This window comes from Chelmon rostratus, chromosome 6 (assembly GCF_017976325.1).
Source record: "Chelmon rostratus isolate fCheRos1 chromosome 6, fCheRos1.pri, whole genome shotgun sequence".
Classification (NCBI taxonomy): domain Eukaryota; kingdom Metazoa; phylum Chordata; class Actinopteri; order Chaetodontiformes; family Chaetodontidae; genus Chelmon; species Chelmon rostratus.
The window spans coordinates 10,154,872-10,182,428 of NC_055663.1; the positions used below are offsets into that span (position 1 = coordinate 10,154,872).

At 39.9% G+C, this 27,557-nt stretch overlaps 1 protein-coding gene across 1 annotated transcript in view; it reads left to right on the forward strand.

The window, feature by feature from the left end:
- The first annotated feature begins 2,990 nt into the window (after positions 1 to 2,990).
- Positions 2,991 to 27,557, forward strand: part of osbpl5 (oxysterol binding protein-like 5) — a 52,529-nt gene continuing 27,962 nt past the window's right edge. Inside the window, exons 1-2 of the mRNA XM_041939138.1 lie at positions 2,991 to 3,151; positions 21,015 to 21,076. The gene's annotated coding sequence lies outside the window, so the exon portion shown is untranslated. The remainder of the gene's footprint in view (positions 3,152 to 21,014; positions 21,077 to 27,557) is intronic.

A 27,557-nucleotide genomic window follows, 5' to 3' on the forward strand; every position in this document is an offset into this window, starting at 1 on the left:
TATATGGCTATGTTTGTGCGTCTGAATCAGTGTGAGTGCGGCCCCATCCTCTCCTTTTTACTCTCACCTTGATGTTATCAGTTACAATTACGATTTTCATTTATGTCACTCAGAATATGCTCATTTTGTATCGTGTAACATTTCACAAGCCAATATCATTAAAAACCTACAGTCGGCTTCTCCAGACACTTCACTGCTGATACAATCGTTAGGCCAAGAGTTTCTGAATTGCTCCAGTCAAATGGAGAGATCACAAAGAGCAAACAATAGAATATATTGCATGCTGCAGAGAAGGACTGAGCTGGCACACCTCTGCATTATTCAGAGCAACTTTACGTTGCAGGTAGCTAAGTGCACCCTCAAAGGATGAATGATGAATAAATAATGCCATTTCTGTTTCTTCCTTCATGAGAAAAAGGCTTTTTACACAAAGACTTCAAAAAGTTCTAATTTTACAGCTCACATCAGGCCTACACTCGGGGGATTTTGTATAATATGGAGGTGTTTTTAAGAGCAGTCACTTTCACACAGTACTGGACACTCCTGGCATGGTGGTAGCATAAGACTGTCAGCATGTCGGCTTCAATAAGCCTGATATTCTCACATCTCGCGCAGTGTGCCGCCCCCACCCTCTTCTCTCCCCCATTTCTCCATCTCTCCCCTCCACTCCTCCTCATCATCCTTGTTGCATGTCTCTCAGATCCAGAAAATGGATCTAAAAATAGATTCTGCATGCGAATGCCTCTTTCTAGTTTCCTATGCTGTGAGTTGCAGTCAAAAGTATATAGAGCGCTGGAGCCATCATCACACCAATCTAACCTGCAAATGCAAAATTAAAATAGGACAAAAGACATCTGGGTGATCCCAATTTAATGATGAGCTCAAATGCTCGTGTGCCAGTAAATCCATCATAATGGATTACTCCGGTATTTTTCAGCTTCTGATCGAGGCGATAATAGGTTTGTTTTTTTCTAGCTGTCTTTGAAAGCATTAAAAACAGTCTCATATGAGGATTTGCACCCTGTTACAGTAAGTGGAGGAACAGACAAACACACAGCTATGTCTGTGTCCTGCCTCGGCCTTCTTTAAGTTAAGACCTGTAAAGTTTACGCTGAATGAAGACTTTTAGACTTGACACTACAAAACTACACAAAATTATGGGGGGCTGGATCTATGAAGAACAATTTAGTCATAAACACACTTTATATATCAATGGTGATGACCCTGCAAAAAGAGTCACACACAAATAATAAGAAAATAATGCAAGATGGAGTTCAATGTAGTTCACAAATGGTCAGCTTAGCTAAGGTTAGATTGATTATCAGTAATAACTTCTGCGTTTATGTGTATTCATAATAATAAAATAGTGTTTGGACTAGTAACTGGATAAGACAACTGCAGTGATACAGAGCCGGTCCTAATCTCCCTGCAGCCCTAAGCAAAATTCTGCCATGGGGCCCTGGTGCCTGATCGTCCCGTACATCCTTTACAGTGCAGAGTGAGATGTAAACAAGCAATTCATATTGACACAAGCAATTAATGGTGAAATATAATCATATGAACATGCTATTTGTCATGAGCCTACGTTAAACCAAAGATCCATGTAATAAGTAAATATAACTGCACCTGACTGGATTCGGTTCACTTACGCAGGCCACCATTAGTCTGCACGCACACTGAAAAATGATGCTATTTCTGACTTGAAAGGCAAATATTGTGATCGCAGGCTGAGAGAATACTCGAGACCTTCAATATAACAGAAAAGGGTATGAGAACATGGACTATAATAGAGACTTTGTGCATTCAGGAGATGAAAACATTTGATCTTATTTATGCAACAGGTATAGTTGGCTGAGTAGTCGCATTATAAAATAATATTCCAGCAGCAATCACAATACTGACGACAATGAATTTTGACCATGTGAAACTCAGTTTGAAGCACTGGATGTCAGGCATATTATTTTCTGGAACCATGCAGGCAAACATCAGTGCCCTCTGGCCCATAGCAAAACCAAAGGGACATATTCAGATGTAAGGAAGTCTGTATTTAAAAACACTGAAATAAAAGTTAAGAACCATTCAGCTGAAAACAAGTAAACATCATTAAGCTATCAGAATACTCAGTCCTATGTTTCACTCAATACTGTGAAACTTTGTGTCAAACAGCTGTGTTTATTTTATTTTATTATAAACTCTGTCATCAAAAAGGCCCAGCAGTGGATGTACTTCCTGCGCCAGCTCAGGAAGTTCAAACCCGCCTCAGGAGCTGCTGATCCAGTTCTACACTGCAATAATCCAATCCGTTCTCTGTTCATCCATCACTGTCTGGTTTATAGAGACGGTGATGGATGTTGTTGTCTCTTCCTGTCCAAACAGGGAAGCAACAGACTACAACAGACTGTCAGGACTGCAGAGAAAATCACTGGTGCTAACCTGCTCTACATTCAGGACTTATACACCGGCAGAGTCAGGAAACAGGTAGAAAACATCACACACAGCCCCCAAACACAACCTGTTCCAACTCCTCTCCTCTAGTGGGCGCCACAGACGGCAAAACAACCAGACATATTAACAGTTTCTTCAGGTTTTTTATGTACTTTCTACATACTTTTCACACATACCATTTTAATTATGTAGCAATGTTTACTTTCTTCTTGTCCTTGTTCTTAGCTGATGCTTGTGTAAGTACAATGAAAGCAGAGTGAAAATCTTCCTAAGTGCACACACATTTGGCCAATAAATCCGATTCTGCCGCTGGGGCAACGGCGCAAAACAGACTATTATGAATTTGTGGCGGGACACATTTTTCAGACCCAGTCGTGGGAGGTAATGCAGCTTTCGGGACGCAAACAGCCTGTAAAAACGAGCGAAGAAGAAGAAGGAGAGCGTGTTGTGCGCGGCTGCGGCCACAGGTGTCGCCATTGCTCCCTGTGTAGCAGCAGCCAGATGAACCGCAGCAGGAGGATTCAGTCCACTCTACACTCTCCATGTTGAAACGGAGCAGTTTCTCCTCCAGCCGACTCCCACCGTCCGCCACAGCCCGCCCGCTGCACCCCACAGCCCAGCTGTCTCTCCCAGCCCCGTGCTATGACGCTGGACTGGGAAGGAAGCTCGGAAACAACTGTATGAGTGCCACGCTGGTCGACACCGAGTAAGTTTGCTTTTAACTGCTGCCTTACTAACTTACAGCACGCCAACACAGCGAGGAAGATAACGCACTATTTTTAGCGTGCGTTTCTTGTGCTTTCTTCAACTAACGTATGTTTTATGTGCTAACTTACGCTAGCTAGCGGAGCTCTGATAGCGTTAACTGGTGACTAGAATGAGGAGGATTTGCCTTCTTCCCAGGATCCAGACGGTAACGGTGGTTTTGGGCACCATAACGTCGCAATATTTTGAGGAATTTGGTCAGTGGTGGTATTAACGTTACCTAACGCGTGTGCTTGGTGAATCGTCTGGCTGGGTAGTGGCTAACGTTACAAGCTAGCTACAAAGTCACATTAAACCCTCATCACCACGTTAGGGGACCATGCCCCGTGCGGCTGCGGCTTGGCTGTCACTTGTTTGCATGGCAACCGTGAACCGACGTCTAGGGTGGAGGTGACAAGCAAGGGCAAGTACATCTGCACGATTTCCACACATTTACTCGTATTACCCTCCTGCTGCCACATGCTTTAAGTGTGAAGGGAAACCGGATTGAGAAATTGGGACCTATCAAAAATGGATAACGTTAACCTACATAACAGCGCATATGTCAGAGCAGTCATCTTGGGAATAACCATAGCGATTAATCGTACTTCTAAACAACCTCCATTGCTCAAATGGATCGTGGGTATGACGTGTTGCATGCAGTATATAACGTTAAATACATAATGCAGTGTGGCACTGTAGATGATTCAAAGGCGAGAGGTGAGGCTGGTACACAATAAAATGTTTAATATATCCAATGCAGGTCAAGACATCTTGAGCACGGTTCAGCTTCAGTGTAATGCCAAAGCTGTAACCTTTGACATGTGTTCACTCCTGCAGAGACCTCTCTCAGTTCATATTTAGTGCCCCAAATAATAGATATAGATTATACAACATTTTTCTTTACATGACAATGCATTTATAACGTGAATATGACTTTCTTTACTAGGAGTTCAGTGTTCTTGTGGTAAGAACTAGACTGATAAATTACCAATATTGGCTTATTGTGGATGCACTGGTACCAGTGTATGTGTCAGACAATAGGTGACAAGAAATTGCAGAACAGAAATGCTTGAGGGAATTTAAAAATGGTGTCTTCATTACATAGCTTGTCTAGACAAAGAAGTAGAGAAGTAAATTTTTTTAACCTTAAAATATCTTGCTCTGTAGGTCAAAACTTTTTTTATGATTATGTGTTTATGAAAAAAGACTGCAAACCAATTTACCTTTTTTTTTTTTTTTTTTGCTGACATAGTGACGTTAGTGTCAGCCCCAGAAATCCAGTGTGGGTCAGGCTGTACTTGTGATATTTGATCTTGATGAGATAATGAGTAAATGTGGAGATTTTGCAGTGCCACTTCGCCTCATTCATCTCTGTCTATTTCTGTTGTAGACAAAGATAGAAGAGCTCATCATCTTTAATCGTGTGGTATTATGTGGAGTTGGGCTTTACTGGAGATGAGAATAGCCCAGAAGTGCACTTTAGTTAATAGTTAAAAGGATGACTGGAATGTGTCATTCAAAATACTGGGAAAAAAAAAAAAAAAATCATCTCAAGAGAGGGCAATCTAAGCACAAGAGGAAATGATTATCGGAGTGCTGGAAGTGAAATGTCAGGTGATATTTGGGAGAACTGCAACTGAGTGAGAAAAGACAGTTTAACAGTCTGCTTCTTGTTTCCCACTTTCTCTTTTTGTCAAAACTCTGCAAAGTCCTGATTTGTTTTGTTGTCTGTGTTTCTGTGATCTGTCTGCACTTTCAGTTGACTCCATCTTTCAGAGTTGGTTACACAGAATAATGAAGGCCTGATATCTAGGATTAGCATTCTCTGTCAGACTGGCACTGAACAAAAATTGATCTCATATTGACTGACCGCAAAATGTCAGACTGCAAGTGGTGTCAGTAGCAGGGATGTTAACATATAGGCGTTTGAAGGTCATTGATATTGCAAGGCCCTTGGAAATAGGTCACAAGATCAATAACAACAGACACTACTCCTACAACAATGATTCCAACAAACTAGGATGCTGTGTAAAACATAAATAAAAACAGAATGGAATGATTTGCAAATACTTTCTGACCTATATTCAGTTGAACAGGACAAACACGAGATATTTAATGTTCAAATTTGTTTTTTGTAAATATAAACTCGTTCTGAATTTGATGCCTACAACATGTTCTAGAAAAGTTGTGACAGGGGCCTTTTTACCACTGTGTTGCATCGCCTTTTCTTTCAACAACACTCAGTGAGCATTTAGGAACTGAGGACTCTAATTGTTGAATTTCTGAAAGTCGAAGTCTTTCCCGTTCTTGCTTGATATACAACTTCAGTTGCTCAACAGTCTGCTGATTTGTCTTGCGAGGCAGCTGGTTTTGCAACATCAAACGAGATCCTGCGACACGAGAATCGATCTTGCCAGGCTTCAAGTTATGTGCTTGTGGCTGAACCACAGTTGTTTGGGCCAATTAGTGTCCTGTGAGGAACTACTGCAGCTAGTGTTCCCGAGCCCATGTCGTACGACCGTAATTCCAAATAAGTTGAGATGCTGTGCAAAACAAACAAAAAAACCCTGCATTTTGCTCCATCCTTGCTCTTGAACTACTGAGTCTTTCCAGGATGCCCTACTATCACCTGTTACCAATCAACCTGTTTACCTGTGGAATGATCCAAACAGGTGTTTTTGGATCATTCCACAACTTTCCCAGTCTTTAGTTGCTCCTGTCCCAATTTTTTTGAAATGTGTTGCTGCATCAAATTCAGAATAAGCAGATATTTACAAAAATCAATGAAGCTGATGAGGTCAAACATTCAATATGTTGTCTTTGTACTGTTTTCAATTCAATACATGTGAAAAAGGATTAGCAAGTTATTTCTTTATATGGTTTTGATCAAGTGTGTGTTGCTTTAAATATCCTGTCTAATGCCCTTCATTAGATTGAGTTTTAATCCTCTATAACCAAACAAATTAACATCCATTTTCACCTGAGAGTTTTTCCAACTTAGCTTTTATAATGATTGGAGGCTTTCTGTCTTTATCTGCTAACACCCAAAGTCTAGTCATGCCATGTGACAGTCTACCTTGCACTAATCAGGTGGGGATATTTAATGGTGTTGGTCTAAGCCTATCAACTAGAACTGTGGCTTTGCTCTGCTGTGACTGACAAACGGGGAGAGAGTTGTCGCAAAAGAAGGAAAGAGGAATGGGTGGTGAGAATGTGAAGAGCTTTTTCTGTGGGTGGCTAGTGCTGGTTTTTTTTATCACTGCTTTTTCTAGCAGGAAGACACAGCAACAGATGTCCCAACTTCCATGCTGTGCTGTGAGGCATACTCATGTCTGACCACATACTGTACATCTGACTATAGGAGAAGCTACACTAGGGCGTTCTGGTGGCCTACGGGTTTAAGAAGCTGACTGTGTAACCGCACAGTGTCTCTGGTTTACATCCAGCTGGGGACCTGTGTGACACGTCATCTCTCCTCTGTCTCTCTCCTTGTTTCCAGACTAAGCTTTTAATATCCACTATAAGAATAATTCATAATCTTTCTTTGGAATTTCAGGTGAGCACTGCCAGGATTGTTGATTGTTTTAAATGACCAGTGTTTCCCTTCTTTTTTTTCATTTATTTGGAAGTGTGACATTTTAGAAAGACTGGAAACACAGAGAGAGAAGGGGTGACAAGTGGGACCTTTCTGGCTGCAATTAGTCTGAAATCATGTGGTTAACATTTCATGGTAAAGTCTTTAAACCACTCAATCACCGGAATGCCTAACCAAATGAATCTTCAGGTTTATCTGTGGACAGTGTCTTTTTCCCCTCAAAGAAGCATGCAGGCTGTCGCTGGTGTGCACTCAGCTGGTGTTGGGATTCAGGGTTTGTTATTTTTAGGAATGGAATTGAAATGATAACAACTGGCAGGCCACAAATGCCAAGGTTCCCACAAATAGACCTTAATCTAGCTACTATAAAACCCGGCAAATACTTTTCTGTTCTAAGCACCCATATGTCACTCCTGTTTTACTGTACTTCACATTCATTGAAAAGGTTGGAGCATCACCGCTTTCTGTTAAACTCCGACGTTACATCAGACCTGTAATGAAGTTTATATGTCCCACGTAGTATTTCTGGTGTTAGTCTTACTGACAGAAAATTGTTAACAAGGCAGTTGACTTAAAGCTTAAATAAAACTTATGGTGGTGGGTGGTGTGGCATGTGACCTTGGCGGCTTGGCAAAGCATTAGCGGTAGAATCACTGCAAATTTAAAATAAGGAATTGGATTTATGGACCCACCCAGGGAGCTAAAATTAATATTTGAGCTACCTGGGTGGGTCTTAATCCACTTGGGTGGGCTACCTAGAATACTGAAAATTATATTTTGAAAATCATTTTTATGCTGGGAAGGCTGAAAGTTATATTTATCAACTATCATCAGTCTTTTTATACATTTATATGAGGTGAGAGCTAATTTTGTATTGTTCATCTCTCTTGTATTAACATGCAGCCCAAAGTCTTAAAATTTTAACAAAAATTAGATCATAGCAATCATTTTTCATGCAGTAAGATAAAAAAATATGCTACCTTATAATTATATATTATAGGGTAAGTTAAGCTTAGATATTATATTGTAGAAATATTACTGTTACTATCTACATAAGGCAAAGTATGTTTGTATGAAAATGCACTTTTTTTTTTTCTTTTTCTGCAATTTTCCAAGAGATACTGAGCCCTATAAACTATTCCTTTGAATCTGACTGCTTTTAACAATGGATGTTTCCTACTTTAGGGATGATAAGTGGCTCAGCAGTGTTTCAATTCCCCTGGGTTGTAAATGCTTTCCCCGACATCTAGTGGGGGAATCTAGGCTAACACTGCTCCATATTGAATCTCTCTTTGCCCCCAGAGAGCAAACGCACTTTTAGCAGCTTCCATGCTGCCAAGATTCCCTTCATCTCCCATGGTCTTACAGATTTTTTTTTGTCCCAAGTTATTTTACAGCTGCAAGTTGACCATTATGTCTAAAAACAGGTCCCTTTCTCACAGAATGTCAGTTTTTTCCCAGAGAAAAGTCAACTGTATGAACACAATATGGCAGTGCTGACATTTTCAAGGTTGTGATACAGCCGCATCATTAAATAGGGGAAAGGAAGCACACAAGGTGACATATTCGGCATGCTGTATGGTCCTATACATATGTAGAAAAATATTTAAAGCTTTTAGCCAAATGGCTGAATTTATTTGTACAGATATCACACAAAAAACGCCACATTACATCAATGTGAATTTTGTTACTGCTTAGGGTGTACCATTTCAAATTGTTCATGATAATACCGATATAATTGATGATTCAATGATGAAAAAATTAACATCAGGCAATAGTACTTGTTTATGTAATGACAACAGGCATGGCTGAAAGCGAAGCAATCATTGCTCCATTAAGTAAGTTCCAAAAAGGGGCAGCAACTTCAATAGCTTAGAAGTGGTTTGGTCACAAAACTTGGTTGGATGTACAACAAACACAGTAAAATGTAAGAAGCACGAGAAGACTGTAACAACAAAGGGGGCAATTCAATGAACTTATTTTTCCACCTCAAGCAGAAGCTCCCGCTTAAGTACGAGGAGAGCCAAAAACCTGCAAGGAGAGCGCAACAGCTAATGTGAGTCATAAACCAAGCAGACAAATTACATTGGCTCAGCAAAGCATCGCTGAATCTTTCGTGAGATGTGCTACACATGACAGAAATAGCAGGTACTCGAAATTACTGAAGCCTTCACATCTTGTTTGGCTAAAGCTGAACCCTACAGTAGATGTCTTTCAAAAGACAGCACCCCCGAACATGCACAAAGAATGCCAAGCTAAGTTAGCAGCCTCACTATGTTGTGCAGAAGACCATACTTGACCATGGATGAACGACAGAGCGCTATTTAAGCCAGACCGTGCACTACAGTACATGAACAACGAATGGAGCTGTGCAGCTCCTGCCTTGAGAGGAGCTACTTTCTTGAAAGCCCACACAGAGGAAAATATAGCAAATGTTTCGCAGGAGTCTCTCCAGTCGTGTCATTTCAAAGACGACAGACAGGTGTGTGCAACAACAGATAGTGGGCCAAACAACAAAGCTACTGCACTGAATATCTGGATGAGACTGTCATGCTTTGGCCAACCTCTTCACGTTGGATTGGTAAGTTTGTTCCCCGTGAAATATTACTTCAGATGTAAAAGCACATAGCATTCTCACTGCTTTGAGGTTTAGTAGATCTCCCTTGATGTAGATGATGTTGAAGGTCCAGTGTGTGGGATTTAGTGACATCTAGCGGTGAGGTTGCAGATTGCAACCAACTAAACACCTCTCGCCTCACCCTCCCCTACGGATACAAAAAGCCTTCTCTAGAGCCAGTGTTTGGTTTGTTCATGGTGGTGCAATATGGCGGGCTCCTTGGAAGAGGACCCTCTCCATCTGTATAAATGGCTCAATCTAAGGTAACAAAAACACAATGATTCTTATCTTCAGGTGATTATACACTTATGAAAACATACTTAGATTATTGTATTCAGCTTCTATCAACAGATCCCCCTAAATCCTACACACTGGACCTTTAAGCCTATCAAACATGAGTTATTTTCATGATGGAAGGATGGTATACAAACATTACGGCTATACAATACTGTACAGGAAATTCATGGGCTTATAGGAGATAATAAATACCATGGCCTAGTTTACAGTAAGGTAACTATAAGATATGGTTAACTAATAGTTACTCAACAAATCACTACAGTAATATTATAGAAATATAGTTTATTTTCAGTACTGAGGTCCCTAAGATGTACTATGCCAAGCATTTAAAAATGTTTAAAATTGTGAAATGAAGATTGTTATATAGATATTAAAATTGTTTAATTTCATTGTTGTGCTAAGCTAACGTTAATATTAGTTAACATTAATGTGATTTCTAACTGCCTGACTCTCTCTCTCTTTCTCTTGCTCTCTCACTGCAGAAAGAAGTGTTAAGGACATTAGGGTTGACAGAGCAGTAGGAGTTTGCAAAAAGATCGTCAGTGCTTTTTCTCACAATTGGAAGAGGCAGCAGGCACTTCAAGATCACTTCAAAAAGACAAGGGCCTGCCTCAGCACAATCTTACAGGATAACACAGTTTCACAAGAGATGGTGGTTAAGGCAAAAGAAGATCCAGCGGCTGTTGGAACAAGAACAGGTCATCACACAGGTCTTGGCTAGTCCTGATGTGGCAAGAGGTTCCTGACTCTGTGAGCAAGGCCTTTGATCCTCCTCTGGAATCTGCTGAGGACTATGTTACTGTCTTATTAGCTTGAAGTCTGCACTTAATTGCTTAACAGTGATATGCTATAAGTGAAGGAGAACGGCCCAGACCTCACCGAGATGATAAAGAATTCAGTACTGGAGTACTTGAACAGAAAATATGAAGACCCTGAGGTTGTGAAACTGATTAGTCTGGTAGCTGTAGTTTGAGAGAAGGAATGGTTTCTGCCAGAGCAACGTGGAACATCTGCAATGTGGAACATCTACCTCCGAGAACACCTTGTACAAGCGTCAAGGTCAGCAGAAGACAGCAAGTGGTGCAAAGAGATCTACTTGCAATGTCCACCAGCCGACATTGAGAGTGATCCTCTTACATGGTGGAAGCTACACAAGGTTAACTTTCCTTGGGTCAGATGTTTAACAAAAGAAATACACGTGCATCCCAGCCACCAGTGAGGCCTCTGAAAAGCTGTTTAGCACGAAAGGCAATATCGTGACGTGCCAAAGGGCAGCACTGTAGGCTGCTTCAGTGAGTATGCTTGTGCTCTCGACAAAGACTGTGATGTTTATGCATGCAAAGCCAGCTGGATCGCTACTTTCTGCCTCTAATGGCAGCATTTTGAAGCAGCATTAGAGGCATGCTTTACACATTACCTCATTTGAAGGAAATCACATTATTGTACATGAAGACTTAAGAATCAAAAGCACATTTTTTTTGTATATGGTAACTGTTGAGACTTGTTCTGTAGATTTGCAGTTATAATTTATACAGAATCTGTATCTCTCTCTGAGTTACTGTTGTTTCCAAACTGAAGAACTGAGTGATAATTCCTCTTTATTTTTCACTGAGTAGTTTAAAGCAAATTATGCTGACATATAAAACTATTACACCTATTTTGTTGCAGTTGTATGTTCTTTAAATTAATAATAAATATTTTTCAGTAATTTATATCACAAGTATCGTCATTGCAAAAATGCCTTAAAATATCATAGATATTATTTTTGGGGCCATATTGGCTGTATTTGTGATGACACCAGCATTATAGCAGCCTGTTATATGTATAAACGGTAGTCTTTGTGTAAGTACCACATTCATCTGGGGAAGCAGTGCTTCTGTTTTTCATAACAGAAGTGAGACAAAGAGAAATGGAGACTTTTAAAGACATCTGAAACCATATTTATGACTCAAGTGCAACAGTTTACTATATAAGTGGAAACTGGATTTTTCCATTATGACGTTTTCAGGCAGATTGCTGGTGATGTTATTTGCCGTGTAACACTTGATAACTAATAGTGTTTGTCGCTTTTTTATAAATATATATCCCCAGTGTTGTTCTGCTGTGTGGACCCATATTGTCTCTTACTTAGAGTTAAACACTTGTTAAAGTGGAGTCACTTGTGACAACCTGTGCTTTAGTAATGCAAGAAATATTCTGGAGATAATTTGCTAAACATTTGACTGCAGTTGAAAATGCAGCCATTTTTTTCCATCCGTGTGAAGCATGCATATGTTAAGGTTTTAGTTTCACAGAATTTCCTCTCACAACCTTTTTTGCATCTCTGTTGTTTAAACAGAAAAAAATTCTGTTCTATTTCGGATCCTCAGTCTTTATGTCTTGTTTACCATATCCATCACACACGCACACACAAATTTAGAGTTTGCGACTAACCTCCTGACCCCTTGACGTTTGTTCCTTGGCTGCTGGGTAGCTGGTGTGTGTATTTATAGAGCAGGTTTAACACCATAGAGCCACTGCTCTTCTTTTTACAGAGGCAGTAGCTGCCGTGGTGTTTCCACAGCAGCTTGTGCCTCTGCAATCGATATCCACCTCTTACTCATCTGTAGCTTAATGTATGGAGCTGCTGCCTGTGTAAATGCTTCCAGTTTTACTCAGGACCAGTGCTTTTACTTTGGGGAAATTTTAGGTACAGTTGCAAAACTTACGGAAAACCGCACAAATGCAAAAACCACAAACTATACAAATTCAGTTAAGGCTTGTGTGTGTATATAATTCATGCTTACATGTTTAAATGTGTAAATATAATTACTTTATTGAATATACTTTACTGAATTACATTACTGTGTTTTTAGGTAATAAGAGAGTATCCAGACTGACGGTCGATGCCTCTTGTCTGTGCTCTTGTCACGTATGTGTATGTTTTGTTGTCAAGTACTCCTATGCAGTAATCAACAATTTTGCAAATACCTGCAGTAAAAGTATGAGGAGAGTGGCACAAATGTTTGTCTCAAAACTGTTTCTGAATCGCAGGCCTTGTACAGGGACTTCGTCCGGTCCCTGAATATGATTGCTGCTGTGTACTACCGCTGTTAAATGCTGATAATCTGCAGTTTCAAGGGATAAGCCGCAGCATCTGTGTCAAGTTTACAGCAGGGCTGTATGTTTTTTTTTTTCTACATCCTTTTAATACATTGAGTGTACTATTATGAAAGATGTGTTGCTGAGAGGCTTGATTACGTCACGGTTTTAACGTCGGCCTGTTAAAGCCCTCTTTGGAGGGCCATAGTGGTGCTCTGTGCAGATTCTGTCAGATTGGCTCTAATTTTTGGCATCTGCATGCTGTTTTCAAGTCATGGCATTTCATCTACTACAGACAAATTATTTAATAACTGTTAATATTAGGGCTGCCCTGACTAAAGATTCTGCTAATTGACTAGTAGTCGTTAGTTCAAGCTATTAGTCAACTAGTTGTTGCACGTGTATGAGATTAATATAATTATCTAGATAGATATTTTTCAGAAAATGGTTTGAATTCCAGCGCTGACAAAGAATGCCATGAGTAACATTGTTAACATGATGTTACATTACAGAAAAATACAAAAGCGTAATAATGAGCCTATTAAATATAAATTTTACAAGTGCACGATGAAGCAAGTCACCTGTTAACCAGCAAGGAGACTGAACATTGTGTTAATTTACTTCAGCACAGTGTAACATCACACAAGTCTCGTTGATCAAAACACAGAAATAAATAACGTGCTTATAGACTTATCAACTTGGTGGATCATGTACACAGATTCACTCACTCTAAACTCGCTCCTCTATCGCTTCACACCTCCTCTGTTCCTGCCTCAACCCGCTGAGTCTTTGTTATCCCTGGAGTCAGAATCCTGGTTAGTAAATCACCTCTGTATTGTATTCGCTGTTGTCAAACTAGCCTTCATCGGCCTGGGCTGTGTTCGGTCCAAGTGTTCGTAGGGAGGCTGCTGAGCCCAGTTCATGGCCCGCTCACCCAGCTCCAGTTCTGGTACTCATTCCGGCCCGCTCCCCACCAACATTCTCTGGGCCTGAAAACCTCCTCCTCTCGGCCCAAACCTCCCATGCTCATGGTGTAAACACCAGCACTCCCCTGGTGCGCCGAGCTCACAGACAGAGTCAGCTAGCTGCACGGCTAACTGAGCTCAATACCTAACTTCACTTCCTTACATTACATAATTGCTGCTACAGCTAGCAGCAGATTTCCGTGTTACAAGAGGACCGATCCGTGTTCTAACTGTCCCTCCGATACTTTTGTCATGATCCTAATGACAAGGCTCAGCTCACAAATTGAGTTTGAGTTTGTATTTTTCTTTTTTTCTGCGACTAACTCACTAATGAAAACTCGATCAACTAAGACTCTTCTTACCAGTGAACGGATTGGTGGATTAGGAAGCAACCCTAATTGATATAAATCAAAACTTTGATGCCTTAGAAAAATACAAAGCATCAGCTTTATATTTTATAAGGCTGTGTAATATGTGTAGTGTCTGTTTTCCTAGTGGAGTGGTCAGGTGAGGGGAGAAAGTGACATTCTCTTAGACTGCACTTAGAGGAAACTTGTGACACTCAGGCATCGCTGTCTTTGCCAAGCAACTCCAAGAAAGCAAGCATCGCATCAACCTTTAAGAAACAACTCAGGTTTCAGAGCATGGACAGTTTCCATGACATGAGACCTCAGTCCTAAAGTGATACTCTAGCCCAAATCTATCTTTTGGGTATTCAATCCTCACCCTGTGTATATGAAACTGTAAAAAGGGTGACTGTAAATAGGTTTTAGCTTAGCCAATGATAGTAGCCTTGGAGAGCTTGAATTATGTTTACAGTAGTAGTTTCCAGCAGTGACCAAATATCACGCAGCAAAGAAATCAAATATTTTCTTAGAACTTGGATGGAGTGAGTCACTCTGGAGTTGTTGATGTTGCTATCTCTCCTTCATAGTGCGATTGCATGTTGGCATACAAGATCTACCGGTCCTCTTGCTCCTCCCCCGCTCCTCCTTCCCATTGTCCTCTACATGAGCACAAATGCCACCTGTTGCCGACTGGCTGGAATAGTGTTGTGCGGCTCAGTCAGAGCCACTTTGTTTCCAATGTACAGAGCCAGGACTGCTGTTTTTAATCTTTCAGCGCACATGCAGAACGCACAGCTAGCGGACCGTGAGGAGATATTCACTGAATTTCAATTTCCAGTCATTCTGGAGAATGAGATATCTTTCCAAAGAATGACTCACCCACCTTGTACCGCTGGTGCAGCGTTCATTTCTCTGCACACTCTCTCTCCGGTGATGGTGTCTCTCTGTGTCTGGCACTTACTTAGATAAGTCTTGGTCTCATCTCTATACTGAATTTAAATTGGTATCAATCCTCTCATCTAACTACTGGAATGGAAGCAAACAAAGTATATTTTTCTTAAAGAATACCTTAAATGCCACATTATGATGGTTTTATTGCCGCAGCATTGCACTTGCTCGTTCTTGCCGCTGGTTTTGAAATTAAAGCTTGTTTTAGTGATTGATCCGTGTCTTCGTCCAATCGGCAAATGATTTCCACATGCTGCCAACGTAGCCAACACAGCCGCGGTTAAATGGTGTCTGTGTTGTCTGTTGATGTATGTCACACTTTGAAGCACACGTTCAAATATAAATTTCCACCGATATGCAGAAGATAACCACATGCTGTGCATTTGTTTGTCTGTGGCCAACATATAACATCCTGTGCTCATGTAAATTATCAAGCAGTGGGTGTGCAGCAGTGCAGTGGAAAAAAGAATATTTTATCTACCCCATCCAGATCGACACAGTGAGGTGGACTGGTGGCTGATCTGAATGGGTTCACAGCTTTTCAACCATCTTGGGTTTAACCCAGGTCAGACATTACCAGGCTTTGGCAAAAGGTGTTTATATTAGGGCTGTAAAGTCAATGTAGTGATATAGATGTTCAGAATGTGATTTAACTGGAGAGGGAGAGTGAGAGAGCTGAAAGAAAAGTCAGGTAGGTACTTTTCCTGCTACTTGTGTACTGTTTAAAAAATGGTTATTAAGAGACACCCTGTCCTCTCATTCTAGACTATAACTCTTACCCAGCTGCTTTACAATTGTGTATTTAATGAACAGCCTGGTGATCACGACCTAATTTTAAAACATGGCCACCCAAAGCCACAGTTCATGTATGAAAATTGCCATTTTGTGGTTCATATATTGGTAATTGTTATGTAGAATGTTCTATGTTGTAATGTTCTGAATGTACTGCTCTACATCAAGAAGAAGACTAATGTCAATTGATTTTTAATGTTTACTGCAGAATCTACTCAAATAATTGGGCTTTTGTCAGAGCTAAAGAAAGACTTAGACAATACTTAAAAAAGCTGCTATGAAAGTAGTGTAGAGCAGTTATTTATTGATAATAAACGTATACCTTCAGAAGTCTACTTCCAAAGCAAGCCTTTCTACCCATTTGACACAATAGATACCTTTTACATTTCCTAGAAGCAAAGCTGCAGAAGGCAAACACAACACAGTGCAGTTTTCAGCTTGAGCTACATAAACAGCATGTAAGCATGGTCATTTGTTAACAACCAAGTATTGGGAAGCAGGGCAATTTTAGATGGTTGCTGTTGACTGTTTGTCCCATGTTGTTGGATCCAAAAGATCAGTTGCTCACCAGTTTCATTGTGGCCACCCAGAGTTGAACCTAATGGCACAGATGTCAGGCCCAGGGGTAGGAGGGCATATGATGAGCACTAATTAGTCTGTAAGATATTTGAGTGCACTTAATGGTAAACACCCTATACACAACACTATTCCTGTAAAGTCTAATCTTCTCTCATTATGTGCAGTGACTGCTCACTTTGTGTCCCTGTGTGTCATGGTCCTGTTTTTCCTGCCTTCATTCAGGGAGAAAGATTAAGTTTATGGTCTGTCTCTGTTTGTCTGTGTGCCCTGGCTTACCGTGGCAAACAATCCCTGTGTACCTAGGGGCACTTGTAAATATCAGTCTTCATTATCCACTTGGATTAGACTGTCAGATCCAAGAGCAGATGAAGGACTTTGTCTAATCAGTTAATTGAAAATGAACACTTTCACTACTTTCAGCTTTGCTTAAGATTACGTTAAGCAAAGTGGATATGCATGGATGGAGATGAAGATGGATGGAGATGGGAGTTTTTGATGTTGAAAAAATCAAGACATTGCATACTGTTTGTTTGCACGCAGTCAATTTATTGTCCAACATTTCATTGTTTGAGACAATGTTTTTGAGCATTGGTCTTTTTGAGATTATCAGTGAAATGCCTACAATGTAACGATACAAGTGAGGAGGAGTGATACCAATTTACCCTTGAGAAAAATAATAACTAGTAAAAGAAGAGTGAACAAGTTAGTCTAGTAAAGAAAGGACAAAAATTGAGAAAAGTGAGATTCTCTAAGGAGTTGTAGGATCTAACTAATAGTGATATGCAGGATTTCACTTATCGGTTTTGGCTCGGTCTCTAGCCACTACTGTATCCTAAGATGGAGCACCTACTTCTAGCCTCAAGTTATTATTTACGCTTCCTATTGTTTGCCTTAATTGAGCCAGAGACACAACTCTAAATCAGTGGGCAGGATCTGGCCTGGACCCCTCCTGTGAGTCAGACTTGGCTCTCTGCTGGGAAAGTTGGCGAGCTCAAAGTGTTCTTATGTAAATGTTGCCTAGTTGTGTGCTTGTAAAGAAGCATGCAGAGCACTAGTTGTGCAATATACATCGGCAATCTTTCAGCCACCTATAACCATACAGTTTTCAATCGCATGCCTAGTGTAGCTAATCTTTCTCTTGCTCTTTTTTGGCTTAATTACTTGAGTAGGAAGCACAAGATTTTGGCAAACCTGCAAGCCTCTACAGTAAGCTGTACATCAGCTCTCACAGTGACAAGTACTTTCTGAAAGTCTGGATCTAAGTGTTATCAAATCCATATGACAGCTGTATACTTGGTGTGCTGTTGGACAGGGCAGTGGAGGTAGAAAGAAATGCAATGCAGGTCATGGGGTGAAGGCAACCTCATAATCTTGCAGCGTCACTTTTAGGTGGCATTTAGTTTATTTTAATGTGCTCCAAATTGGTCTCGAGAACAGATACTTAAACATCCGGTCTGAATGAGAAAATGTAGGGCAGCTAGAAGTGTGTATTAGAAAGTGCTGTAGTTCTGGACTCCTTCCATCCAAACCATGCCACATTCTGGGTCACAGTGTCTTCCTTCACTTCTCACTCTGTGTACGTGCACACTTAGTACATTTTTATCATTCTTGTGCCATACATTTTAATGCCATACAAATCCATCTGTTGTGTGGGACAAAATGAAGACATAACTAGAAACTAGTGCTGTTTGGTTATTTTGAGGATCCCATGGTTCTTTGAGATGATCTTGAATTACCCCTTCCTTTCCTGTCCTTTATGTTTGTCTGTTGCTGTCTGTGTTTGGCTTCCATCTCCTCTTCACCGCCTTTGTATTTGTCTCTTAAGCGCTTTGAGGTCAGCTCAGGGATTCTCTCAGTTCACTTCTTATTTAGGTTAGACTTACTCAAGTGTGATGGCTTCCTCCATTGCTCAGTGATGGCATTTGAAGGCATAGATTCCATTTTTGCTGCCCAACCCATTTTACAGTTGTTGGTTTGCCAGTAGATAATTTGCTGGGTTGTTGTCCACAGAGATCTGTGCCAAGTTCTTTTTTTAAACTGCTGAATTATTGTTTTATTTTTTGCAGGTTTGATGCAGTTACTGAGAACCTTGGTTTTGTCAGGGAATTGGTGTGGGGATTGGTGATACTATATCTTTGATATATAGCTAAAATTTCTTGAACCAATATCTACTGTGCAAATGTCTTTTCCTGCAGGAAGACTGCTTTGATACGGAATTGTCTGGGGTTCAGTGATTACAAAATCTCATTTGTAGATGTGATTCTGCATCTGTTAGGAATCATTAATGTTCATGTTGTATATTGTGTGTGTGTGTGTGTGTGTGTGTGTGTGTTTGCATGCTTGCTGCTCTGTGAATTGATGTGTGAGTTGTTTTAGTATTTGGATTTCTGGCTTATCACACATCCCAGCTGTTCCAGAATGCATTGTTTGCAAAGGCAGGATTCAGAGGCATTTCTAGGAAAAACAAAGTCAGACCAGAATGGGGTGTTGAAAGCATCATTTTTAGCTGTAAACATTCAATGTATTTATGCCAAGTGCAACCAATTAAAAAATGAAGTAGGGTTGTCAATATTTGCCGAAGAAAATGTTCAATTATTCCTCTAAAAAAAGACAGTTTCTAACCATTTTAATACATAAGAGTAGTATCAATAGAATGAGAGGCATGGCACTTGTATATGTATGTTTACTTCAGTGTAAATATGTCTTTTACAAGATCTATATACATACATATTTCATAATACACAAATGTCCTATACTGTATTGTTGAATTATTTGCTCATTTCAACCTGACCTACATTTCATTTCCAATCAATGAAAGCCTCCCCCTTTTTTCCTCCAAATATAATGATGGTCATTATGGCCAAATCGGGACATTTCTCCAAAAAGTAAGATCTTCATTCCCATGGACAGTTGCAAAACATAGTCTGGCTTATTTATAGTGGTTTTGGAGCAGTGGCTTCTTCCTTGATGAGCAGCCTTTCAGGTTATGTCAACATAAGAGTTGTTTTACTGTGGATATTGCTACGTTTGTACCTGTTTCCTCCGGCCTCTTCACAAGGTCCTTTGCTGTTGTAGGATTGATTTGCATCACCTTGCTGAAAGGTATGACGGCTGCATGGTCCAGTGGTGTTTGTACTTGTATATTATTGTTTGGAAAATTGCTGCTGAAGACTTGGCTTTCTTTTGATTTCCCCATGATCTCAGGCAAAGAGGCACTGATCTTTATATCATAAATGCCTTAAGAGTATTTATCCAGCACCACTGTCTGTGTCATTGAAGATGCTATATATGAAAGAGATGATGGAATTTCTTGTAAACAATGAAATTGACAAAAAAAATAACATGTCAAAAAAGACAGCTATTTAGAAGTGATCATAATTGCACGTCACGTTGACAGCTTCTCCTCAGAAGGGAGAATTAGAAAAACAGACGCAAGTGAGTTGGTCCCCAAAAGTGCGATTCCTGCAGTTTGCCAGCATTCGAATGTAGACAAAGATCCCCTTCTCTGGTGACAATCATATACCATCTGCTTTCCACTGATGTCGAGGTTGGCCTGAAAGTCCTTGTGCATGTGTGCCACAGGCTCACCTTCAGAGCGGGTGTTGAGCACTGCATTCTGTTTAACGCCTGAAAATGAATGTCATGTCCTTGCGCTATTTTTTGTTTACATTAGGCTACTCGCTGTATTTATACTAAAGTTTTACATTTGTTATTAGTAGATGTTAGCAGTGTTTTTAACATTTGCTATTCCATTTCTGATGAAACTGGAACATGTATCACATTTTTGTCCGTAATAGTAGTAATAATAATAGTAGTAGTAGTAGTAGTAGTAATAGACTTAATTTGTATAGCACCTTTCATAAAAGAAATTCTTTACAACAAAGAAATACATGCACTGAGTGCTTCACATAAAGATGGACATAAAACGAACAAAAAAACGGTGAAAACAGTCATGTAACATAAGATGGAAAATCACAGTTGAAGTGCATTGTAGCCAGTCCACACTCTTTGGCAGGGAGTGGGGGAGCAGCAACTGGCGGCTCCCTCAAAGTTCTCCAATGTGATTTCTGATCAGTTGGTATTACCGTATACTGCGGCAATATTTGAGGAAGCATTAGCCCAACCCTTATCTGTAAACAATTGTCGGCAAGATTAGTCATGTCATGCACAAAGTAGATGTCCTAACCAGTTTTCCAAAACAATGCTGGTTAAAAATAGGTTTTAATGACTTGAACCTATGTGTATGTAAATTTTCAACTTCAACTGTAAGAGGTATACTTTTACTTTAAGTTACCTTATTTATTGGATTGCATCCATGATAAACTGCTCAAGTAGTTCTTTTGCCTGGAGGCTGGAGGCTACCTGTAATTGACTGACAGTGGTGTGTGTGCAGATGGCAAACAGATTTGGGCATTTGGCCCAGAGAGATGTTGGCAGCTCCCTGAGGACTGGGACTGGGTGGGTTGGGGCTCCACCCTCCTTAGCACAGTGGTGTGACCAGGAGGAGCATGGGAAGGAGAGACACCAGGAGTGAGCCAGTTTTTCTGTTTGTACTGTGTGAGTTAAAGTGAAACCTTGCTCTAACTTTTGTATCCCTGCAGGTGAGACAGGCTGCTCCAACAAAGGCTTCTGGATGCAGTGTCTCTTGCCGCTCAGGTGAAAGGTAAGCTGAGCTCTCAACTGCTGGCCCTCTCTTTAATGTCTTAATAATGCATATGCTTGGTTGAATTGGCTGGCGGTCTGTTTTTGGTTCAGTTAATCAAAAGGTTTGTGTGTGCCATTCCTATGTTACAGTCCAAGGTTAAGCTTTAATTTGTGGACCTTTTTTATCTGAGGCGTCAGTCTACTTTCAAAAATTGACACAAATGCAAGTACATTTTTACCCAGTGTTGCCAGGAGGGATAACTCACTTTTTCAGCAGAAAAGAGAATTAGGGCATGTCTCTTAAGGTGTGAAGTAGATGTACTTTCTGTTTATGCCAGTTTTTATTACACTTGAAAGTCTGCTTGCTTTTTGCAACTATTTGATCAAGGTGACAGTTAAGCTTACCTTTGTGCTGTTTCAGTAACTTCTGCATTTCCATGTCAGCAGTTGTGTGTCAGTCTTGCAAAGTTGGAGCACAGTGCAGCATTGAAAGAAGAGAAACAGTTTGACAGAACTGAGATCAGCAGCTTACAGGGTGTGTCAGATTCATTTGGGTTAGAAGGGAGTAAATGTTTGGGGTTGCACAAGGACAGCTGGCTACAGAATGATACTTCAGAGAGATACGCAAAGCCCTAAAGCAGGCAGTTTGCCTCGAGTACTTGTTGATCTTTCAAACAGTGGCAGAGGAAGTGTAATGACTAGTTACTGTTTCTTTTTTCAGCTTTCCACCCTTAGTACACTATATTTTAGTCTGTCTTGGAAGGATAAGTGTACCAGTGTCCTAATGCATGTTGGTTAGTTGTATAAACAGCACTGGAGACAGTCAGCTCTTGAGCACATCTGTCCATTGGGTGTAAAGATGGAAACCAGGTGTTCTTATTACACTTGGCCAATGAATTTAGTTGTCCTGCTGTTTAAAATAGACAGAGTTGTCTCACTGTCTCTGCTTTTGCTTTCCTGAAACTGTGTTGGTGTGACTTAAGTTAGAAATGTTGCTTTGCTATTCCGTAAGGTCCTAAGATGGTAGCAGACTGTGCTGTGGTGGTCATAAACACCCCTTGCCTGCTCATATCAGTCAGGAAGCATTTGGATTCAGCCTTTCCCAAGCTGTTTATCTTGGCATGTGTTTGCAGCTCAAAGACGTATGAGATGTAAGAGCAAATTACACATTAACCAGTAAAAATGTCTCAACCTGTACCCAGCAGTTCACACCCAGGCTGCTTTTGCTTTTTTCATCTGCCTCTAAAGTCGCACACTTTCAGACAGATCTGATTTACTATGCGATTCGTTGTAGGTTATGTTTCTGTCAACTGTCAGCATAGTTAATCTCCATCACTCTGGCTTTGTTAGTTTCAGTCAACCTATACCAACAGTTTCAAGCTGGCAAATTTTTCATATTCCATATTCAGTATGTCCACCAGCTCAACTTTGAACTTATTTTCACTTTTCTGTCTTTAATTGAAGGAAGAAGGTACTCCGAGTGGGAAGTTTTTCAATTTAGTAAATCATTATTTTGTGTTTGAAATCTACCAACCACTTTCATATTTTGCCAGCATTTGGCTGGTGGCTAATTTTCCTCCCTGGAGGTTCTGCAATGTGCATGCTGAAATACCAAAATGTCACTTTTATGTCTCTTTGTATCACACATTTGGTAGACTTTTCTTTCTCTTGTACACCAAGGTCTTCCATGTTAAAATTGTCACAAAGTATACAAGAATTGCAAGGGTGACTTCATAGCCTCTACTAACTGTTAATTAAAATTAAAAAACTGATTTACTTGCTTTTTGACTTGCTATTGCAAGAGAGTTAACAAGAAAAATAAAAATATAAGTCCTTCAAATGATAAAAGGTTTGACTTTTATCATTTGTTCAGCAAACTTTGTGTATGATTTAAGACACAGTTAGAACAATAGAATAGAATTAGATGTATGGGTCACACCCAGGGATGAGTACCAGGTATTAAAATGGCCCAAAGCTAAATTAATTAAAACCATAGTATTGATTAGATCCAATGTCCGAATCTAATGTTGGCGAAATTAAGACAATTATGCTGTTGCAGTTGCTACTAGGACATTAATTTATATACAGTACATATGAGAAAATAAAAACAAAATCTAAATATGAAATGCAAATGTGACGATCCGATTTTCCAGAGGACACTCTGAATATATAAGATATCATCCCTAAATTATCATAGATGTATATATTTCAGATAATGTTTGCCTGGAGCCAGTTGATGAAAGACTACTCATACATTCTGGGCCTGACCTTGAAATAATGAATCTAAAGGAAAATAAGTCCAAATTGGTTGTCAGGCAGAATAAAGGGAGTGCTAGTTATGCTAAATAGCATCTGCACTAGGTATCGTAGAACTCCATTCACAGAAACTAGAGTACCCAGCAGTCTCTTTTGATCAGCAAAGCAAAGTGTCATTTAATGAAATCAACACTGAGGGAGCCAGTGTGACATTATGCTTATTTATTGTGTTCCTGATAGGTGGAGACTGGCTATATCCATCTTTGTGTTGGATCTGAGAGTCTCCCAGTGTATTAGTGACACAAGGAAACCAATCTGGACTTGTGATTCTGTCTAAAACAGAATAATGATACCCAAGTAACATACCACTACAGAAATGTATCCCAGTTTTAATAGGTGGCAGTAGAAGTCTATGTGGGGGAGATCTTCTGTCTTTCAATCACAGTCTGGTCATCAGGAGCACTGGGAGAGATCCTGGTGGGCCAGTCGATCTGTAGGCCAGGTTGACTACAAATCTTCTCTATCACCATTACCTGTCACATCTTCATATTGTATTGAACCTGATGGCACCGTCAGCAGAGAGGAGTGAGCAGCCCATTGAGCCAAACAATACCAGTACAACTGTTAGTCAAGGTTTTACATATGACACGGAAAGACAGAAGGTAATCAGGACAAGAAAAGCATTTGGGTTTGGCTGCCTGCATTATTTAGCTATATCAAGTGCCTGTTGTTCAGCTTTTATAAAGTCAGTGCACTCGTCAGTGTCTCTTTTTGTGAACCAAGCAATCACAGCCTGGATGGGGCGGGACACAAAAAGTTGATGCGCTACTACAGACTGTAAAGATATTGAACTCGCTGTTATGCAAGAATGGTTATGATTATTAGCACGACAGTACTTGGCATCAACAAGAGACAACAAGTGTGTGCGTGCGTGTTTAATTACATGCAAAGTGCAATTACAGAAAAAAACTATGATTAGCTGGTAGAATTTAGAATCCACCAGCCAAAGTGGGCGGTTAATTTCCTACTCTGTTGTCCGTGTGTCAGCTCTGTGATTGACTGGCGACTTGTCCAGGAAGGACCCTGCCTCTCACCCAGTGTCAGCTGGGATCAGCTCCTACCCTTTCTATGTACTTCACTGACTTGAGTATATTATTAGCACTCTGGCTAGGATAAGTCTGTGTATCTGTCAGTGAAAAGCCTGGGAGCTGCTGGCAGCTTCAAGCATAAAAGGTTCTGTCAGTGTGGGATTGATGAAGGGACAGAAAGAGGGCAGGAGGTAGCCACGAAATGAGGAGGATGGCCATGCTGTGGGAAGTCTACATCTGTTTACCAAAATCTCAATCAGTACAGGAGAATGAAGTGAAAGTATAGAACAGTTCACAAAGTTCATAGCACCAGACAGACAAAGGCAGAGCTGCCATGATATCAAACCTCTGTGACAGAAAAGTACAAATTTCACCAAAAAAAAGTCTTAAACATGGACTGATGTAAAAAGGTTTCAGGGATTTTAAATAACTTAAATCATTATAAACAAACCTCCATCTTTTACATTGTGAAACTGACTGCTTTCCTCAGCTTTCTCTGTTTGATTACAGACTATATATTATTATTTTCAGGATATGTTGGGCAATTCAGGAACACCATAATTTGTAATGTTGGTACTGTAGAGGCTCTATGAAACAGAACAGTCGTGGAAAAAATGCCTTTATATATGAATTATCATCTGCTTGAAAGGGCTGACAAGAATGAGATGATTTCACATCGACAGGAGTGTATGAGGAGCACAGTGACTGTCATTAGATCTATAGTCTGGCCTCATTTCTGGCATTACATTAATTTAGCTCACAGGCTGGGTTGTGACACGACTATTAAGTGACTGTTTGGATAAAGGGCAGAATTTGCACTCTTAGCAGGTTGACCCAATTACCTTCCATTCAGTGTTTTGCAAATCATGAGCAAGTCTTGTTGTGGCAGTGTCCATTCATCTCTGGTGTGAGAGCCCCCAGCAGTCCAGCCAGCCAGTCAGCCAATTTCTTTCTTTCTTTTTTTTTTTTTTTTTTAGTAAGTGTCTTTTTTCTGCAGATGTGAGAGGCTTGGAGTGTGGTGAGAAGTGGTGTGAAGTTGGCTTGTTTGCTCTCTCACCGTCCCTTGCTGTGAAGGAGAGTTTGGGGAGTCCCATGCTGAGATCAGAGGTGGGACAGGAGGGTAGATGGATCTCACCTAGTATCTCCGTTTTCTGAAGATGCTTGCAGCTAATGCATTTGTGTGGATTAATTTAAAATGTCTGCACATATGCTACATTGCGATACTGATAGAGGATTTGATGTCTGAAAGTTGGATTTTAAAAAGCATTATGGCTTTTTGTTGGAAAATAAAGCTGGAGGTCAATAAACAACCAATGTACATTGCAAAAGGATAATGTTTAATCGTTCGGCAGTGCTATAATACAAATAAAAATAATCCTACCAATATTACACACATTTTCTACTATATATTGCCATTTAAAAAGTCTATTTTTATATAGAATGGCTGCTAGAATGGCTTTAATGATTTGACCACAGGTTACAGGGACTTAAGTAAGATATGACGGTAGGTTTAAAGTTGTGTTCTCAATTTAATTTGATTTGTCGCACTAAGATTTGTGTTTTTGCTGTCCAACTTTGTTTTCTATAAAGTGACAATGCACTGAAAATACAGACAGCTGTATAAAGCCAGCAGCACACACCAACCTTGTGTGTGCTAAATGTGCCTGTGTGGGTGTGTGATGGCTCAGACTCTGAGTCATTTCAAAGCTTACCAGGAACTCGCGTCCTTTTACCAGTTTGTTCATTCAGAAAGTTCTATAGCTTTCTAAGCTCAGTTAAAATGTGCAGTCAGTATATGGGCGAAGAACCAGCTCATGAGCTGATTGGAAGGTAGAAGCAGCAGGTTTGTGTTGCCAAACAGAGATGCTGCTACAGAACTCAGGACAAACAGACAAATTTGCTTAAAGATGCCAGTTAAAGTGCCCAAATAAAAATGTCATTTCTGAAACTACATTAGGCATAATTTATTTATCTTTGGCAGCTGACCATTGATTAAATGGTATATTACACTTTGAAGCTGAAATTATACTTTCTGCATCTGTAACAGCTATGCGTGTGTGCGCTGGTGTAACACGATTAAAGCTTACTGTAATTAATAAACACATTCAGAGCAGTACTGAAGAAAGATATAATCGCCTGAAGAATCCATCTGAAATGTCACACCAAGAGAGTGAGAGCTTTGCTTTTTAACTGAGCGGTCATTAACTTTGACCCCAACAGAATATAAAATCTGTCTCAGTGTAATGAAATGACTTTGAAAGCACCAAACTACTTGCTGAATTAATTTTGCTTGTTTACACAGTGAAAAATTGTCAGCTATTACTTAATTGAGATTCAGATTCAGCATGCATGAAAAGTGTTGATGAACATAAAAGCCGTTCTTTTTCCTTAATAATTACTGATGCCACCAAATAATACACTGAAGGTTGGGACCCCACAGGTTTATGTATATTTATCCTTATTGCAGTTAGTGTTGCATGAAATGTATGCATTTTGACTGGAGCGTATGTTATTCAAACAAGCGCAGTTCCCGGGATTCCTGTGACAAGATAAGATAAAACTTTATTAATCCCACGCTGGGGAAATTGCTACATACGGCAATGAATAAAAGAGAGACATAGTAACCTCAAAAATACAATAAACATGGATACAAAATAAAAAATAAAAATCAACTATATTTGTACATTATATATATATATATATATGTGTGTGTGTGTGTGTGTACATTATATACTAGAGTATAAAAAATACTGTTGCCATAAGAGTATAAGAATACAATTTAGTGTACTATTGCGCATTACAAAAAAAACCCCAAAATATATTAAAGAATATGTAATATAGCGAAAGACGTATTGGCTATGAGCAGAAATGTAATGGTTATGAGCGTGATGGTGTTTTTTTCCGGGTAAAGATAATGTCTCATTTTCAGGAAAAATATAAATACCTAGTGTAGGGCTACAACTAACGATTATTTTCATGATCGATTAATCTGCCAGTTATTTTCACAACAATCAATTAATCGTTTAGTCTATAAAAGGTTAAAAAACATTTGGAAAAATGCTCTTCACCTTTTCCCAGATCACAAAGTGACGTCTTCAAATGCTTCTTTTGTTCAACTAACAGTTTAGAACTCAAAAAATAAAAATAAAGAAAAGA